This window comes from Lissotriton vulgaris, chromosome 12 (assembly GCF_964263255.1).
Source record: "Lissotriton vulgaris chromosome 12, aLisVul1.2, whole genome shotgun sequence".
Classification (NCBI taxonomy): domain Eukaryota; kingdom Metazoa; phylum Chordata; class Amphibia; order Caudata; family Salamandridae; genus Lissotriton; species Lissotriton vulgaris.
Window position 1 is genome coordinate 796,687,226 of NC_141700.1, and position 15,782 is coordinate 796,703,007.

The 15,782-nt window shown below is 48.0% G+C and overlaps 1 protein-coding gene across 1 annotated transcript in view; it reads right to left on the reverse strand.

Moving 5' to 3' along the window:
- KIF1C (kinesin family member 1C) overlaps positions 1 to 15,782 on the reverse strand; it is a 912,154-nt gene that overhangs the window by 612,220 nt on the left and 284,152 nt on the right. The gene's annotated exons all lie outside the window — the stretch shown is intronic.

Consider the following 15,782-nt stretch of genomic DNA (forward strand, 5'->3'; position numbering starts at 1 on the left):
GAGTGGAGTACAGTGTCATGGAGTGGCCTACAGAGGATTAGAGTGTCGTAGGTTGGAAAGAAGTAGAGTGTCAGAGTGGAGTGGCATAGAGTGGAGCAGAGAGGAGTGGAGTGGGGTACAGTGGAGTGGCGTAGAATAGCAAGGCACTTACTGGAATGGAGTGGTGTAGAGTGAAGTGGCATGGAGTGTTGTAAAGAGGCATAGTGCACAGTAGAGTGACGTACATTGTTGTACAGTGGAGTGGCATACAGTGTCGTAGAGTGTCAGAGTGGAGTGGCGTACAGTAGAGTGGCACAGAGGAGTGTGGTCGAGTGGAGTGCCGGGAAGTGAGTTGGAGTAGAGTGGAGTGGGGCAGAGTGGAGTAGAGTATCAAAGTAAAGTGTCATACAGGGCAGTGACAGAGTGGAGTAAAATATTGAGGGGTGGTGTAACTATAGAGTGCGGTGGACTAAAGTGCCATGGAGTAGAGTGTGGTAAAGTGAAGTGGTATGGAGTGTCAGAGTGAAGTGGTATGGTGTCAGAGTGAAGTGGTATGGAGTGTCAGAGTGAAGTGGTATGGAGTGTCAAAGTGAAGTGGTATGGAGTGTCAGAGTGAAGTGGTATGGAGTGTCAAAGTGAAGTGGTATGGTGTCAGAGTGAAGTGGTATGGAGTGTCAGAGTGAAGTGGTATGGAGTGTCAAAGTGAAGTGGTATGGAGTGTCAAAGTGAAGTGGCATGGTGTGTCAGAGTGAAGTGGCATGGTGTGTCAGAGTGAAGTTGCATGGAGTGTCAGAGTGGAGTTGCTTAGAGTGAATTAAAGGGTGTGGAGTGGAGGGTCAGAGTGAAGGAGCGAAGAATGAAATAGAGTGACAAAGAGTGTTGTGGAGTGGTGTAGAGTGGCGTGGAATGGCACAGAGGAGTATGCATGGTATGGTAGCGCACATTTCCATTTTAAATTACCATTACATTTGCACATACAAACAGTTTTACTGGCAAAACTATATAGCGCAAACGTTAATGTGTGGAAATCAGTATCACTTAGTGTATTGATTTATTTTGATCGATGTACTTCATTTGTGCTATCGTAACTCAAATATATTCTGAAATATTTGTACAGTTAATTTACTGGCATTTACTTTTTGCTGTGAGCTGTAAAGAAATAACATCCTACAGCCTTTGCCACCCCCGGTACCGAGCAAGATTGTCACATAAATACTCTCACTTTCGAGTCAGAGAAATAAAGCTAAACACCAACCTCTTATAGAATAGAGAGTCTAACATTTGACTCCTGCCTTTGAATGCACAGAAATGTGCTGAGATAAAAAAAGAATGTAAAGGCCTGTTTATTGCTCATTCGCTTCTGAACTCCGGATGGTAATTTTGGGGGTGCTTCAGTGGCTCCCATTCCCCAAGTTCCAGCGCCTATGGAATGGGAGTGCACTTGAGGAAGATGATTGTTTAACCCCTTCGATGCTCATGACGGAACGATTCCGTCATGAGCGTCGGTTGGCCTGTGCTCATGACGGAACCGTTCCGTCATGAGCCCGTTGGCTCATTAGAACCTTCAGCACAGCGCGAGAATTCGCGCCGCGCAGAAGGTGTTAAGTTATGCTATTAGTAAAGAGCAGTGACCCAAATAAACAAGCTCGTAAACAGAACACTGCTCCACACAGGCATGTGAGACTGATGAACTGGCAGTGGCAAAGATAAGTAGAATCAGTCAAGCAGAAAGATAGGAGGCAGGAAATCTCTTCCAAGAAATACAGCATATTTACTGCTTCTTGAACTTTCTTTCAAGGGAGACAACAGAAAACACATTTTCGTGGAGAGGCTCATGAAAAAGAAAAAAGAGTTCCAGGAAAGCGAGCACTCGTGGAAGAATGCAAGGGGCAAATCCGATAGGCGGTGCAAGTATGGATTCTCCTCCATGTAGCAACTTTACGGATTTCTGCAACTAGAATATTTTTTAACAAAGCAGCAGTAGCACCTTTACCTCTCGTTGAGTGAGCCTAAGGTCTACCAATAAAGGCTTGTTATTTTTGTTACACACACAGTTACATGCACAACACAATCCATCTAGAAATACTCCACGGATGGAACAAAGACATGCTGGGCAACCTATAACAAAAAAGCCAGCAAATAAAAAGCAAGCACATGTGAGTTACAAAATACAAAGCCAATGGTATGTAATGGGCAGAATGAATTCCGAGGGAAGATTTCACCATGTCCACAATATCTCTTTGCAACCAGACAAAGTCTGGAAGGCTTCAACCTAAAAATGGAGCTTTAACACAGCTACTCCCTCATCTTCTATTAAAGTTTATTTCACTGAATTATATTAACTGGCTGACAGACCTTCTCCCAAGATTGCAACAGAATAATGTGGAAAAAGTGAGAATGATGTACAAAGATAGGCATTAGCCTTTAAAAGGCTGTGAAAAGTGGCACTGCAAGGACGCACACACACCAACATCACTTCATGCCCATCAGTAGAATGTGCTTCAGCTCTTTTGCAAAGAAAGTAAGAATCCTGCCAAAGAGGCAGTATATGTCTTTTCCCTTAGACTTCGCTTAGGGGTGGTAAGGGTTTCTATGGAGATTACCCGGATGGGGAAAGAACTAGGACTAGAAGTAAGTAACTTTGACTTACCGTTCATGGGATCTCCATTGACAATCCCAAACCATGAACAGAATAATAATTTCATCACTCAACAACAAAGCAGCAGTAGCACCTTTACACCTCGTTGAGGGAGCCGAAGGCTTGCAGGCTTTCTTACACACAGTTACATACCCAACACAATCCATCTAGAAATAGCCTGCATGGAAGTGGATAAATATTCACAAAAACTGCTTGGATTTGAAAATGTATTTGGCTTAGAACAAGCGTTTGCACCTTTTTAGCACTTTCCATTGTAGAGATCTTGCTACTGGAGTGGAGGGGAACAGTGAAAGAATGTTCCAAGTGTAATGGACTGACTACCATCAATGTTAGAAACAAACAAGTTACTTACCTTCAATAACACACTTTCAGGTGGATACTCCATCAAATCGCATATTCCTCAACTTGGAATATCCCTCAGTAGCCAGACTAGATCCGGAGAATTTCATATTCGTGCGTGGACGCACAGCTAGATGGCGTTACAAGGCTCAGCACCGGCTCCATAGTGACCAGAAAGTGACTGAGCAGAGCAGCATCAAATCACACCCCCTGCGCACTGACGCAAGCTTCTTGTCTCCACCCTCAGAGGAGAATGAACCATTGATGGTTACAGTGGGCTGAATACTAACCTGGGTCATTTTTAGATGTTATGGAGACCACACCTCAGAAAGGGGAGGAGTGATGGGACCAAAAAGAGCATCATTGAAGGTAACTAACTTTTTCTTCTGATGGATACTTCGAACCGCACAGTCCTCATATTAGAATAAATACTAAAGCAGTACCCCTAGTACTCCCAAACTCCAAATGTGGAGAATCTATGGAGTGGGGTCAGACCAAAAGGTCATGCAGAACCGAGCAGCAAAATACCCTTCATGTCGGACCTGAATGTTAAGGCTGTAGTGCTTCGTGAACGTATGCCAGCCAGAGATCAAGGGGAAGCACTCCTCATGCCAATGCAGTGGTAGTGGCTTTGGATTAGGTGAAAGGGGCTATTAGACTTTGAGAGCTGCTTCTTAGGTCGCAGAAAATCTTGCTGAAGAGGAAAATCCACCTCAGCAGGGTCCTTTTCTGCTCAGCCTTCCTTTTCATCCTTCAAAAGAAATCCACAAAAGCGGATTGTCTACTCGATAAGCCTTGGTACCATTTAGGTAAAAGCTTAAAGCCTTTTTCAGGTACAACCGATGGACCTGCTCTTTGGATTGCCCAACATGGACGGGAATCACAACTTTTAGTAAGAAGGCCACCCTGCTCCCCATCACCAATTTGTCCAGAAAAAACATGGTGAAGAATGTGTACAACGACAGTGCCTGCAGCACACTCATGCGACAAGCTGACGCAATCACAATGAGAATGACAGTCTTGAAGTTCAGGATACGCACCAAGCAGCTTTGCGTAGCTCTGAAGACGTACACATGAAGAAAGTCAAGACCAAGTTAAGGTTCCACTGTGGCATCACAAATGACTTCATAGCAAACATGTGTCAAACCTTAAATAAATCTGATCACAGCAGCTAATCTAAACAAGGGCAGTTGGTCCAGCGACCGTAGAAAGGCTGAAAGGGCCTACATTTAACAGTAGGGCCTACATATAACCTTTTACAGTATCCACTGCAAATTCTTGATGGGCTAAAGACGACCCAAACAAAGAACATCCAACATTTTTGTTGTAAGAGGCCGGTGTCTCAAACAAATTTGTCCCAGCGATCAACATAAATGGATTTTGAGGATGGGCTTCTGGAGGAAAAGATGGTATATACCACTTCAGGCAGTAAATCAAATGCAATCAATTTCCACAGCTCAATAATGGAAGTATAGATTGGGTAGATTCAGACAGAGAACCCTGCCCTTTTGCTGAGTTAGGAGGCCCTTGCAAAGTGTCAGCCTGATTGGAGGACAAATCTTCATGACCAGGTGTTCTGGGTATTACTCTCCTGGTCCAATCTGTGGCCACTAGAATAAGTTGGGTCTGATCGTTGCAGAACTTCTTCAGAACAGAGAGGTAGTGTTGTTCCATTGAGGCTGGGATGCATCTTCTAACAAGTATTCTTGCAGAAACTGCATTGTTGAAACTACGTGTTCAAAATTGGTGAAAATATCTAGCCAGGGTAACTCCCACTGGCGGAAAACACCATAAGCCACCTCGAAGCATAGACGCTGCCGGTTCAGTTCATCCCCTCTGACATTCAGGAATCCCAGATGGTTGGCGACCAGAAAAATGCCCCACTACCAGCCACTTCCAGAGACTCAAAGCCTTCTCGCAGAGGCCCCTGGACCTCATTCAAACCCTGCTTGTTGCAGTAACACAAGGCAGTGGTATTGTCTGTGACTATCTGAACCAACATCCCATTGATGGATGGAAGAAAGGCCTTCAGCTCCAAATAAAAGGCCCACAACTCCAGCAGATTGATGTGGAGCCTGTCCTCCACTGAAGAACAGAATCCTCAGATCTTCACCTCCACAGGCGACATAACCAACCCAGCAGTAATGTGTTCAACATCACAGTCAGTTCTGGGTGGGGGGATGGAGAGTGGCTTGCAGCAGGACACATTGCAGTCAGTTAGCCATCACTGCAGATCCCGGGCGGTCTCCCCCAAGACCTGGATGGTGTTGGAAAAGCAACCTTTATGATGGGCGGGCACCCACCTGCCACCGGACATAGTTGACAAGCAGGATACATGAGGTTAAAAGTGCCATCCTCATCAAGATACAGGATCGAGCCTGAAGAATTGGAAACATAACCTGAATGTCCTGGACCCATTGCTGCAAAGGAAAAGCTGTGAACTCCACCATGTCCAGGATCGATCCAATGAATGTAAGAAATTAGGTCGGACTTCGGATTATTTACAGCGAAAGCCAATGACAAAAGTTCAACCTTCCCCCAGAGGTGATCCAAGACTGACTGATGCAAACACACCTTCAGCTGGGGGACGTCCTACCTCAGAAGATGGGCGGTGACCACCGCTATAACTTTAGTTAACACCAAAGGGAATTTAGTTAACACCAAAGGGGATTTAGCCAACACCAAAGGGGAGCTGGTGAGGCTTAAGGGAAGCACATTAAACTGTAAATGCTGCTCATCCATCATTAACCGCAAGTAATGCCTGTGTGACTGTTGGGTGGGTATATTTAAAAATGACTTACCGTTCAAGGTATGTACAATAAGACTCTACGGAGTAGGATGCATAAGATCAGCAGGTGCCGGTCTAAGACATTTGCCTAGCTGCCCGCAACAGGCAGTCAAGTACATGGTTTCAACCAAGTAGCTGTGAGGATATTAAATGGATATTAAATGGAAGTAAGGGCTTAGATGTTCTTAGCTCGCCTGTAAAGTTTTTGTCAATACATATGTTTTTGTCTCATTAAAGGGTAGCTGTGATTCTAGTAATTCAGCTGCCCTCCAAACCACTACTGCAAATAAGGCACTTTCTTCCATTGAAGGCCCTTGGGGTGAATCAAGCCTTATCTCAGGGGTGGTAACAAGCCAACTGGCATTTTGTGAATCAAGGTTTAAGGCACAATCAATGTAATATGCGGTGAATAAGCCATCCTTTCCACCTGCATCAGATCAAGACCGTATGGAGCACCCTGCGATGGCACAGGATCAGAGCAAAAAACATATTTCAGCCTCTGTGATGTGGCAGAGGCACAGTATCAGAGTCAGAGTAAATGAGAACGGGTTCTACCTTTGCAATCTCAGAGATACATCTGTTGACCTCGAGCAAATGTTGCTTTGGGAGCTGAAGTGGGCGAGTACCAGCAGGGACTGCAGGGCCGGGGTGGAAATCTGCATTGGAGTCGAGCCCAGTAAGGGGTAACCAGCATGGAATGTAGGGACAGGGTGAAGCCTGTCCTGGAGTTGGTACGGGCCCAGTAGCATGCACAAGGAGACAGACAGCACCAGGGTAGGACGAGGAAACGGTAATGCCAATGGAGTCCCCTGTGGTTCCAGTTGGCCCGAAGGTACTCTAGAGGAAGATGGAAGCAAACTGAAACTTTGCTGCATTGTCTGTTTGCAGCCTCCATCTGCTGCGGGGTCTACAATGGCATGGGTAAAATGGGGTACATCGACCAACTGAGGAATCGATTCCATGGTTGGTGATGTCAATGGAATACAACTTGCATCTTAACACCCTTGTTCATTCTCATTCAGACTCAGGATGGACTTGAGTCCCAGTTTGCTTTTTTATGTTTGCGCTTGGACTTGGACTATCCAGAGGACTTCAAGTTTGAACTGAAACGGCCCTATGATGACAAACGAGTTTGGGCCGGGAACTTGGAGAAGGACTAACCCGGAGTCCGCAACTTGTGTTCAGTGACATGCAACTTTGCCATTAGGTTTCTATTCGCCTTTGGGTGCATTAGGGAAAACTGGTCACATGACTGAGTCGTTTCCATAGCCCAGGTACCAAAATTAAACCACGTGAGAGTCTCTGCCCAGGAACGGATTCCTGAAGTTGCAGCACTGCCTGAAGCCTGTTTTTGGTATGGACATCACTTCGTAGAACACAGAGTAGAAGATTTTTTTTTTGAATCATGGACAAACTTGACAACAATGAGAGCGGAGCTCTGGATCCATATTAGAAGAAGCAGACAGGAAGGAAATGACATCAGAGCACAGAGGTGGTGTTTATATGCGGCTCCGCTCTGTCACTCCCGGGGCGGCAGTCAGCCAATGCAGAGCCGCTCAACCCCACCTAGAGTTGTGCAGGAGCACTGTTACAAAATTCTCTGGATCAAGTCTGGCGCTGGGGGATATTCTAAGGTGAGGAAACAGTAGTTTCAAGTACCCAGCAGAATACAGTAAGTATGAAACTTTGATGTGTCCTCATGATCACTTTTTACTTTGGAATACAGTGGGGCATTTGAGAGCATAATGATTGCATATTGCTAACTGTGCACACTGATGTCTACTAAAAAGTAGCTTTCCAAGAAATATGCTGTAGAGAAGCCCCATGAACTAGTTTGTTTGGAGGACACGCTGGCTTTGATACAACTAAATGAGTTGTCTGAAATGGAAGGGTCACTTGAAAAAGAAAAGCAATTTGTAAATCTTCTCTATGAAGTTCTTAATGACTGGAGTTCTGAAAAGAAGTGTATGAATGGCATATTTCTATAAGCTGTGATGAATGAAAGATGTACCTTAATGGAAGAAAACTGCAACCCCGACTAGGCGACATCAAGGACATACAGCAGTACTGCTTTCCCCTGGCATCAGATTGGGTAAATGTCTTTCTTAATGATTCAGATGCAGTAAGACACCCTGGTCCGTGAAATCATGTGGACGACTAAGATGGCCATGTTGGATACATTGAAGAGCCAATCTGCTAAGTACAGTGTTGGCAGGATAGGATGTAAGATCTGGCCCTTGAGCTTGTGAAGACAATCCGGCTTGCACAGAAGCCTTCTATGTGGACATACATCTTAGTCAATACTGAGCAAAGAAGATCAACTGGTCTAGTCAAAATATCATTCCCTGTTGAACTTGGCTGGCAGTGCCTGGAGGGTCATACTTATTGTTTTCTACATTTGTTTAGAAGTCTTTCTGAGGAAAACTCCATCTGAAAAATATGTTTAAAAACTTATCGCAAGAATTTAACAGAGATTCTCTTGGAAAATACTGCTGAGTGTGTCCGCCTCTATATTCTGCACTACCTGGAAATGGACCACTGTGACTTTAAAGTCTCTGTCTGTAGGCCATTTTTTCTAATTTGTTAGCCCTCTAAAGAAGGATTAGATTAGATTTGGAGCCTCAATTAGTACACTGTTATGTAACTGTCCATCTGAACAAGAAGGGGAGCTTGCCCTGAAAACTGGCAAAAAAGACTGGAGAGCGAGATGGACGGCTTGGAGTTCCAGAAAGACTGATGTGATAGTACATTTTCTTCTGAAACCACGTACCCTGAATCTGAAGGTGATCCATAGGTGTACCTCAACCCAACAGAGAAGCATCCATCTTAAACATCTCAGTGGGATTATGCTGGTGGAAAGAACACGCCTCAAATCATTGTTCGGCTGCACCAACATGGGGACAACTGGATGGCCACTGGAGTGAGAGTAACAATATCCTCCCACCTGCCGAAGAATTCGCACCACTGATCTTTGGCAAAATGTCAGAGTAGTCTATCGAGGTGTAAGTGTTGGGAACCAGAAAGACACAGATCACCATCAATCCTAAAGAAGGGAAAGCTGCCTGAGCTTCTCAAGACTAAGAAACTACAGGCAGACACAAAATATGTTCTCGTTTGAAGGAACTACTCTCATATTGCAAATGCTACTTACCAGTATGCATCTGTTCTTGGCATGTAGGGCTGCTGACATTCATATCTGTGCATAGATCGCCGCCTAGTGTTGGGTCCGGATGATTGCACATTGTTGTCCTGGAAGAGTCTTCGAAGTATCACGAGATAGGTGGCTCCTCCCCTGGACTACAGTGTGCATGGGCATCGCCTCCATCCCCAGATTGTTTTTAGCCATTGGCAGAGATGGAGTGAAGTATGTGAGTGATGCCCATGCTATGAGCATATGAATATATATACATATGAATACTGCAGCTGCAACAGGCGCCGGGGAGGAGGGTGGGCGATATGAATGTCAGCAGCCCTACATGCCAAGAACAGATGCATACTGGTAAGTAGCCGTTGCAGTTCGAGGCATGTAAGCTGCTGAATTCATATCTGTGCATAGAATACATAGCAGTCCTCCCATTATCGGCGGCCGCCCGTGCCAGCTGCAGCAGTCTGAAAAAGTGTTTTGAGAACAGCCTGACCAACAGCTGCCTGCTGTTTAGAGTGCACGTCTACACAGTAATGTTTAGTAAATGTATGTGTGGTAGACCATGTGGCTGCTCTACAAATATCTTCTAAGGGAATGTTACCTAGGAAAGCCATAGAGGCCCCCAACTTTCTGGTGGAGTGGGCTCTTGGTGGGATAGTGAGAGTGCGTTTAGCCTTAGCGTAACAGATCTGAATGCATTTCACGATCCACCTAGCGATCCCAGCTTTGGAGATAGCGTTTCCCTTGTGGTGTGAGGCAAAAGCAACGAAAAGCTGCTTGGTTTTGCGAAAATCTTTTGTCCTGTCAACGTAGTACATCAAGGCTCTTTTAACGTCAAGGGTGTGGAGCATCCGCTCCGCCAGCAACTCTGGGTTTTGGAAAAACACTGGCAACTCAATTGTCTGGTTCATATGGAATTGAGATACAACCTTGGGTAAGAATTTAGGGTTAGTGCGGAGTACAACCCTGTTAGCATGTACTTGGAAGAAAGGTTCTTGGATGGTGAGCGCCTGCAGCTCGCTAACCCTCCGTAGCGATGTAATTGCTACTAAGAAAGCAACCTTCCAAGTCAGAAACTGAAGCTCACAAGAGTGCAGTGGCTCAAAGGGAGGACCCATCAGTCTTGTAAGAACCACATTGAGGTTCCATTCTGGAGCTGGTGGGGTCCTTGGTGGAATGACTCTCTTGAGTCCTTCCAGAAAAGCCTTGATAGCAGGGACCTTAAAAAGTGATAGGTGTTGCCTATTCTGGAGGTATGCGGCCATCGCAGACAGGTGAATGCGGATGGAAGAATACGCCAAATTGCATTGATACAGGTGGAACAGGTAACAAATGATGTTCTGAATGGAAGCATCTAGCGGGTCAATATCGTGGTTTACACAGTAAATGACAAACCTCTTTTATTTAGCCGCATAACAAGCTCTAGTAGTGGGCTTCCTTGCCTCCCGAATGATGTCCATGCAATCGGGGGGAAGATTGAGGTAGCCAAACTCTAGGACTTCAGGAGCCAGATCGCCAGGTTGAGCTGTTGCGGATCTGGGTGCTGAATGTCGCCATGGCTCTGCGTCAGAAGGCTGGGCGTGAGATGAAGCCTCTGATGCGGTACCACGGAGAGTTCCAGAAACGTGGTGTACCATGGTTGGCGAGCCCACGTTGGAGCAACCAGGATGAGAGTCATCGAGTGCTGCCTGAGTTTGCGTGCCACCAGCGGTATCAGAGGTGCTGGGGGAAAAGCGTACGCAAATCTGCCTGACCTGTTCATCCACATCGCATTGCCCTGCGATTGCGGGTGTGGGAACCTGGCGGCGAAGCTTCGGCATTTTGCGTTCTCCTTTGTGGCGAACAGGTCTATCTCTGGATGACCCCACCTTTGGAAGTACGGTTGGAGTACTGATGGATGTATCTCCCACTCGTGCATTTGGTGGCTGTGCCTGCTGAGCAGGTCCGCCATCTGATTGTCCTTGCCCGGGAGATGCTCTGCCATGAGGAAGATGTTCTTCTGAATGGCCCACTTCCACATGCTCTGAGCCAGATGAGACCGCTGCGGAGAGTGGGTGCCCCCCTGCTTCTGAATGTAGTACATGGCCGTCATGTTGTCCGTCCGGATCAACACGACCTTGTTGCACAGATGTACTTTGAATGCCTTCAAGGCCATGAAGATTGCCATCAGTTCCAAAACGTTGATGTGCATCTTCCTTTGCTGTAGTGTCCATAGTCCCTGCACTGTGTAGTGGAGTACATGCGCTCCCCATCCCTGGAGAGAAGCGTCCGTTGTCAGGATAATCTGTGGCACAGGCTCCTGGAACGGTCGGCCCTTGCAAAGGTTTTGTGGATTCCAACAATGCAGAGAGTTGTATGCCCGACCGCTCACCAACACTAGGTCTGTCAGTTGCCCATGAGCCTTAGTCCACTGACGTGCCAGGCACTCCTGAAGCGGACGCATATGTAGTCTCGCGTGCGGGACGATGGAGATGCAGGAGGCCATCATGCCTATCAACTGCATGAACACCTTCGCTGGAAGCGAGTGCTGAGGTCTGAATCGTTGGATCAGCGTTTGGATACTGGCGATTCTCACTGAATTTGGCTGCACAGTGGCTGCCAAAGTGTCTATTGTCGCGCCCATATACTGCCGTATATGGGCGGATTGGAGATGGGATTTCGGATAGTTCAGCGAGAATCCCAGATCGTGCAGGAGGTGAATTGTGCGGGACACGTGGTCCGCGCACTGCTGTTCTGTCTTTGCCTGAATGAGCCAGTCGTCGAGATAGGGATAGAGGTGGACGTTCTGGCGTCGTAGATGCGCCGCCACAGTCGCCAGGCACTTTGTAAAGACTCTTGGCGCTGTGGTGACCCCGAAAGGCAGGACCCTGAACCGGTAGTGCTCGCCTTGAATTGTGAATCAGAGGTACTTCCTGTGGGAAGGATGCAGGGGGATATGAAAATATGCATCCTTCAGATCTAGCGTAGCCAGGAAGTCCCCCTGTTGAAGCAGGGGAAGGACCTGCTGCAACGTGAGCATATGGAAGTGCTCCGATAGAATGTACCAGTTGAGGGGCCTGAGGTCCAGGATGGGCCGTAGGGATCCGTCCTTTTTGGGGATTAGAAAATACAGAGAGTAAACCCCTGTTCCCCTTTCTTGCAGTGGGACGAGCTCTATTGCCCCTTTTTGCAGCATGACTTGAACCTCCTGCTGCAACAAGTGCAAGTGCTCGCCGGACATAGGACAGCTTTTTGGAGGTATGTTTGGTGGAGTGGAAGTAAGTTCCAGACAGTAACCGTACTGGATAAGAGACTTGACCCACCTGTCCGTGGTGATGGATTTCCACGCGGGCAGGAACTGCTGGAGTCTCCCCCCGACCGGTGTTGTGTGGTCGGGGGGCAGTGACAAGGCGTCACTGTTTGTTGGCGGTGGAGGACCTGGAGCTGTTGTTTCCACGTCCCCTGCCTTTGACGTTGTTGCCCCTGTAGCCCCCTCTACCCTTGTTGGTGTATGAGGTCTGGGTGTTGCTTTTGTAATACTGTGTGGATTGTGATGCCTGACCCCTTGAGGTGCCTCTGTTATTGGAGCGGCGAAAGGAACCCCCCCGAAACTGCTGAGACTGGAGGGCCCCCATAGACTTGGCAGTGTCTGTGTCTTTTTTCATCTTTTCAAGTGTCGCATCCACCTCGGGGCCAAACAGGTGGTCAGGATTAACTGTTTGGTTCAGGATGGTTGTCTGTATATCTGGTTTGAATCCTGATATCCGAAGCCATGCATGTCTCCTCAGCAACACGCTAGTGTTGATTGCCCTGGAGGCGGTATCAGCCACGTCCAGCGCACATTTGATGGAAGCGTTGGTAATCAACTTCCCCTCCTGAATTAACATTTCACCTGCCTCCTTGTACTGATCAGGCAAGTGCTGCAGAAGTGTTTCTAGGGTGTCATAATGCGCCCTATCGTAGCGTGCAAGTAGGGCCTGCGTGTTTGTAATGCGCCAAATATTAGCTGCCTGCGCAGCAATTCTTTTCCCTGAGGCTTCAAATATTTTCGACTCTTTGTCTGGGGGAGGAGCGTCACCCGTGGTCTGCGAGTTCGCCCGCTTACGTGCGTTGGATACCACTAAAGAATCCAGTGGCAAATGTCCCCTGATGTACGTTGGATCCGAGGGCGCTGCCTTGTATTTTTTATCAATTCGAGGATTAATGACTCGCGCCCGAGTGGGCTCCTTGAATACCTCTGGCGCATGCTTCAGCACTCCCTTTAGCATAGGCAATGTCTTGACCGACTTTTCAGCCACTGAGAAAGTGTCAAACAAAAAATCGACATCCACAGGATCTGAATGTAGGTCTACATCATGATTAGCTGCAGCCCTCTCAATCAGAGCGTTGAAGGCTGCAGAGTCCTCTGTGGGAGAAGTCTTTGCAGCAAAAAGCTGCGGTTCATGACCGGAGTGCGGGTCCTCAGGGTCGCCTCCGGCGGACCAAGGTTCATGTACCTCCTCTGGATCCGAGTAGGCTGGATAATTGTACTCGTCCTCTTCATCTCCGTCACCTTCTCCAGCGTTGGAATGCGTTGGTGAAAGTTCTAAATTATGTGGAGATGCAGGCTCTATAGGGGCAGAAGTACCCGCAGAGTCCTTCTTGTTTTTGAGTGGAATACGATAATGCTCCAACACCGGCTCCGTGGTGATCTTCTGTTTGAGGAGGGAGAGCTTCCCGGTGTTGGCGTTGATGATAACCTCCCGACGCTCCTCATCTGCGAGCGGCTGGAGCCGATGCTTCGGCACCACCAAGGACGCCTTGGGCGTTGAAACCACCTTCAAAGGCACCCCGGCCCCATGCTTCGGAGCGAAAGCCTTCGGCGTCGTCTTCGGCGGCAGCGTGTAGCGGATAGGCGTCTGCGCCTTTGCCGGCTTTGGTGTAGGCTTCGGCACCACATCCTTCGGTTCGGGAGCCTCAGCGTCCTTCCGAATCCTCTGCAGGGACTCGACGACCTTTTTGGCATTGGCCGGAGAGGGCTGGACCGGCTCGAGCGATTTTCCCGAGTCCGGAGTCGAGTCGGCGAAAGGCACGGTCTTCGGAGACGACACATCACCATCTTTGGCCTTGACGGCCGGAGTCGGCGCAGCCAGATCTTCGGCGTCGTCCCGACGCTTCTTCAGAGCCTTTTTCGGGTCATCGACCTCGACCCCCTTCGGCGCCGACGCGGCCGCGTCGGTCGTCTTCGCCTTCGGCTTCGACACCGGGGTCTTCGGGTCGGCCATCTTGGCGTGGCTCTTGCCGTCGGCCATTTTGAATTTCTTTGACTTCGAGGCCTCTGGAGCCTTCTGTCCCACCAGAGCGACTTTCACTTTCGGTTTCGAAACCGTTGGTGTGGACCCCGATGGCTTCACTTTCGTTTTCTTCAACGGGAGTGGCACATCAGAAATGTCCGTGGCCGGGCCCGGAGGCGAGGCCGTGGGACGGTTAACAGGGTCTTGGGTAAGGCCCGAAGGCGATCCCTCGACCTAGGCCGTGTAATGGGGGTTGACCCCTGAGTCAGTCTGAGGATGCTCCTCCTCTGAGCTATCCTCCACGGTGGCAATGGCCCCATCGTCGTCCCCTACCTCACCGACGACTTCATCAAACTCCTCGTCTCCCGCGTCGTAGTTTTCTTCCTCCGACGCCGGGCTAGAGTCCGAAACTTGAAAGACATTGTCGTCTCCAACGTCTTCTTCGAAGATGTTGTCTGGCGGGGGCGCTGATAACTGGGCCTGGAGTCTAGCGGCCCGACGAAGCTTGAGAGTCTTCTTACACCGGAACTTTGAACAGGCCATACACCTGGCCTCGTCATGGTCCAGCGACAGACATTTGTTGCACACTGGGTGCACGTCGAGGTGTGAATACTTGGAGGTGCACACCGGGCACCTTTTGAACGGAGTTCGTTCCATGTCTGAAGCGTCGTGTAGGCCCGTCCGCGCCGACAGCACGCGGAAGGGCAGCAAGAGTTCGGAGCTGAAGAATAGTCAAACCCGAACGAAAAACAATACCGACGCCAAGCCTAAAGACCTTTTGGTCTCAAGTTAGGAAAGTTAAACTATTATCGATTCCGACAGAGGGAACCGAAAACACATCCGAACCCAATGGCGGAAAAAAACAATCTGGGGATGGAGGCGATGCCCATGCGCACTGTAGTCCAGGGGAGGAGCCACCTATCTCGTGATACTTCGAAGACTCTTCCAGGACAACAATGTGCAATCATCCGGACCCAACACTAGGCGGCGATCTATGCACAGATATGAATTCAGCAGCCCACATGCCTCGAACTGTAGGTATCCAACACTATCCTCAGATAGTGGATGAACTGGAATGGCATTAGGATTGATTAGACACAACTGATCAGCAAACCCAGGAGGTGAAGGATGCTGATTGACAACTGAAATGATGGTCCTGCTGAGGAGAAGGAGCTTTTATCAACTACTTCTTAAGATAAAGATACACTAAGATTTCCATTCTATGTAAATGTGCCATCACTACTGCCATGCACTTGTTCTACAAGCAGACTTTATCGCAAACGGAAGGACTCTGTATTGATAATGATTACAGCCCACCAAAATCCACAGGAGCTTGAATATGAACATACCCACACCTAGTTTCACCAAGAGAGTTCACAATAAGTATGGTGGGGGGCTAATATTTTTAATTTCTCTTCTACTTTCAGCTGACATGAGGGCGATGATGGGCTTGAACTCGTGGTTAGATATCTTCTTTCCAAACAGACAATAACAGGAATAAATTGCCTTTCCTTTTTTTGCATAAAGGGACCCTTATCCAGCTTGCTGTTTAAAAATTCTGTTCATCTACTGCTGCTGTTCTTGATGGAAAAGATTTCTGCTTTTTGGAAACATTACCAG